Here is a 4,512-nt window from a genome sequence, read left to right on the forward strand (position 1 = left end):
ATATCAATAATAATTTTTAGTTTCAATTGTAAAAAGTAAAAGAGCATGAAATAAATACTTATTATGCAGTAATGGAGAATATGTTGGAGTTTTGGAGATGCTTTGTCCTCTGAATTTCAGCTTTTCCCTTGTCCTCCTCTTCACACACGCAAGGCTTCTTCCATGGCAAGCTGTATGTAGGGCGTCACTGTTGTCAATGGCTACTTCCCATCCTCTCAGTGAAAATGGTCCAAATGCTCTATCACAGCATGGCTAATCATCTGTTGGTTCTCGATCATGTCGGAATAGAATCCATTGATTCTTTTGCGTTTGTCATCACACCCAACAATCGCGAGTTTGAAGCTCGTCACAGCCATTCAATCCTTGAATCCTACTCGGAATACCACAGACAAGGTTTAGACTTTCCGGATCCTCAAGAGTGGCCGCCAAAATGTTCTAGCTTATACCACGAAGATTCTGATTAAGGAATCTAAGAGATACTCATTCAATCTAATGTAGAACGAAGGTGGTTGTCAGGCACACGTTCATGGATTGAGGAAGGTGATGAGGGTCACGGATCATCACCTTCTTCATAGTGAAGCGCGAATGAACATCTTAGATAGGAACAAGCGTGTTTGAATGGAAAACAGAAATAATTGCATTAATTCATCGAGACGCTGCAGAGCTCCTCACCCCCAACAATGGAGTTTAGAGACTCATGCCGTCAAAAGGTGTAAAGTTCATATCTAAAAATGTCATGAGATCCAAAATAAGTCTCTAAAAGTTGTTTAAATATTAAACTAGTAACCTAGGTTTACAGAAAATGAGTAAACTAAGATGGATAGTGCAGAAATCCACTTCTGGAGCCTACTTGGTGTGTGTTGTGGCTGAGACTTAAGCTTCTCACGTGCCTGGGCTGTTTCTGGAGTTGAACGCCCGGTTGTAACCTATTTCTGGCATTGAGCTCCAACTTGCAACCTGTTTCTGGCGCTGAACGCCAGACTGCAACATGAAACTGGAGTTGAACGCCAGTTTACATCATCTATCTTCGCGCAAGGTATGGACTATTATATATTTCTGGAAAGCCCTGGATGTCTACTTTCCAACCCATTTGAGAGCTCGCCAATTGAGTCCCTGTAGCTCCAAAAAATCCATTCCGAGTGCAGGGAGGTCAGAATCCAACAACATAAGCAGTCCTTTTTCAGCCTGAATCAGATTTTTGCTCAGCTCCCTCAATTTCAGCCAGAAAATACCTGAAATCACAGAAAAATACACAAACTCATAGTAAAGTCCAGAAATATGATTTTTGCCTAAAAACTAATAAAAATCTACTAAAAACTAACTAAAACATACTAAAATTTACATGAAATTACCCCCAAAAAGCGTATAAAATATCTGCTCATCAGTGCGCATGCTTAGAAGCATTTTTTCAGAAAGTGTGTGTGCGCACAGGCTTGTGTGTACGCACAGAAAGTTAAATTTCCAGGGTTGAGTGTGCACACAAGGTGTGCTAGCGCCATCAACAGATTGACATTCTCGACGTGTGCGTACACACAGCTTGCAAGACTTCCTTGGCCATGTGCGCGCACAGGGCATGCTAGCGCTCCCAACAGTAGCCCCATCCCCGCGCATGCGTGCGCACAAGGCTGTGCGTACGCACAGCTTCAAAAATCTACGGGGTGTGCGTGCGCACAGGGATGTGCGTGCTTACACAACCCAGAAATCACAAATTCTGCAGAATTTACAGAATTTAGATTTTTTGCCCAAACTTCCAACGATCATATCTTCTTCCACAAAATTCATATTTCAACCAAATTTAAACCATTTTAAAGCTTTTGAAATTATCTTTCATTTGATATAAAAAATCATCAAATTCCGAAAACAATAGCTCAAGATATTATCCGTTGAAGTTTATCAAAATCCATTTTTACCAAAGCTCATAAACTCCCAATTTCCAGATTCATGTACTTCCAAGTTCATCCCATAACACATCAACACTATACTTCATAAATTTTAACTCAATAATCCACAATATACATCATCTAATACCAATCATCCATTTTCATCAAACTCCACCACCAAGGTCTCTAATTCCACAATGATCAACATACAAGACCAATTATCCATATCAAACACAATTTCAACTTTAATTCAACCTTTATATATACCAAGTATCATCCTCATACAAAACTCACATACATCATCAATCAAGAAGTTCTATAATACACTCCAAAAACCAATAATCACATAATCATACAACTATTCCAACAACCAATCAACCATCACCACAAATTCAATTCCTATCCTATGGGTCACTAGCCTAAGTTTTCACAACCACATTATATTTTAGATACAGAAAATCAAAACCATACATTGGCCGATTCCCCGCTCAGCCCAAAATACTTTCAATTTCACTTTTTCTCAACTTTTAACATGCCAACACCCTTCAAGGTCAGATTTCCAACTTGCAACTCCACTTCCAAGCTTCCCAATACTTCAATCAAGCTTCAATATTCATACATACATATCCTAATACACAAAACATACACCCACACATACCAACTCAATCATAAATCACAAAATCTTACGTGTTTCACTTAGGGTTAAGGATCTCACTATACCCAAGAATCAAAGGGGTAAGATTAAGCTTTCTCTTCAAGCTAATTAGATCCTATAACATCAAAGAGCTCAAAATCTCAACACTTTTACTCACAACTTTCGAAATCAAAGCTGAAGAAACTGAAATAAAAACGTGGGTTACCTTAGAAACAAGTTGTGGGATTTGTAGAGCTCGACGCCACGGTCACGTGGCTGTAAACGGTGTGGCGATCGGAGCTCCAGATCAAAAGTTATGTGGATTTAAAGATTAGATGAGGGTTTGGTGTTGTTGCATGTTCTTCCCCTTCCCATTCATGTTTCCAGCGTGTTTGGTGTTGTGGGGAAGAAGAGAGTACTGAGGTCTCTTGTTTAATGGGGCATGGCTGGGCCTTGGGCTCAATATGGGTCCGGTTGGTTCGGTTTGGCCCGTTCGGCCTAATCTTGAGCCGATTTCTTTAAAATTTGTGTCAAAATTTTCATTTTAATTTTCTCTATTATATTAAACCATAAAAATCATATTTTTAATTCTCTAAAATAAATTTTAATTTGTGGGTTAATTATTTATTAAATAATCAGATTTTACAATGCCAAACATTGCCATGTTCTAATTATGTTAAAGAATCAATAAGCATTAAAGTTTCCACCCATTTTTATGTATTAATCCAACTCATGAATATTATTTAGAACCCATTGTGTGCTTAATTTATTGTCAATTGACACTATTCTACTGAATGCTTGGCCCTACTATTTTTTTTTTAGGACCTAAGTGAGATGAACAATACAAATAGTCAATACTTTTGCAGTATTTCCTTACTTTACTCTGTTATATTGTAGAATAACAAGAAACAAGCTTCATCCTAGTCACACAGAAAATTTTTATTTCTTAGTATTGTTAAATCTGCAATTAGCTCCATCTTCGGTGTTTAAAGTTAGCAATAGCTGAATTACACTATGTCCGGTTGATTTAGACAAATTGAAATTTCTATCTGGTGCATGCAGGGTCTCTTTGGGTTGGTTTCTTAGGAGCCTAAGTGGTACAAGACAAACTTTACAAATTTTACTTAGTTTGAGGCTCTGCCTATTTCTCTATTTGTTCAATACCTTTCAAATTGCTGTTCAATTTAGTTTGAAAGGAAATGGCCAAGAAAATGTGATAATAGTTCTTCACTTAATATTGGCATCTACTTACGTATTTATTGTTTTTCTATTTTTTGTTTCTTTTATTCACATATTGTATTTTGAATTTGTCTTGATTCTGCCTTCTATCAACTTATTCCTAGCTCAAATTCACCTAGTCCTCCTCCATTTTGGCTGTTAACTTCCTAAGTTCCTTAGTTTGAAAAGTAGTAGTTATTATCCTAGTTTAGTGTTAAATTACTTGTGAAGTCTTTTATTTTTTGAGATTTTCATTGAGTCCCCCAGATGAGTTATTTTATTATAACACATGCACTTGCATATAAAATATAGTTTTGTTCAAAACAATCAATCTTTATAATTTTCTATATATACTATTAGCTTTTGAGATAGAATAAATAACTTCTTTTGGTCTCTCCTTTTTTTTTCTAATTTCATCTTTATATTCAATTTCAAAAACATAAATTTCAATCACATTAAATCAGTTTAAAATATAATTTATCATGTAAAATATAACAAATAAACAACAAAGAGACGTGTGGTACTATTAAGTAATACATTTTTGTAGCCATAGAAATTTGGAGAAAGAAGAGTTGCATGCATACCATGATATTCCAATTTCTTTTATATGTAATAAATGTTAAGAGGTACAAGCATGGAACATAGAGGAGCATGAGGTTTGAAGTGAATAGATTCAAAATGCATCACAAACAAACAGAGAAGGTAAGATAAGTGCCTCTACATATCAAACAATCTTTTCCTCTTTTTGTTTTCAAATAAATAAGGAAGCCTCTTTTGTTG

The sequence above is a fragment of the Arachis stenosperma genome, chromosome 3, assembly GCF_014773155.1.
Source record: "Arachis stenosperma cultivar V10309 chromosome 3, arast.V10309.gnm1.PFL2, whole genome shotgun sequence".
Classification (NCBI taxonomy): domain Eukaryota; kingdom Viridiplantae; phylum Streptophyta; class Magnoliopsida; order Fabales; family Fabaceae; genus Arachis; species Arachis stenosperma.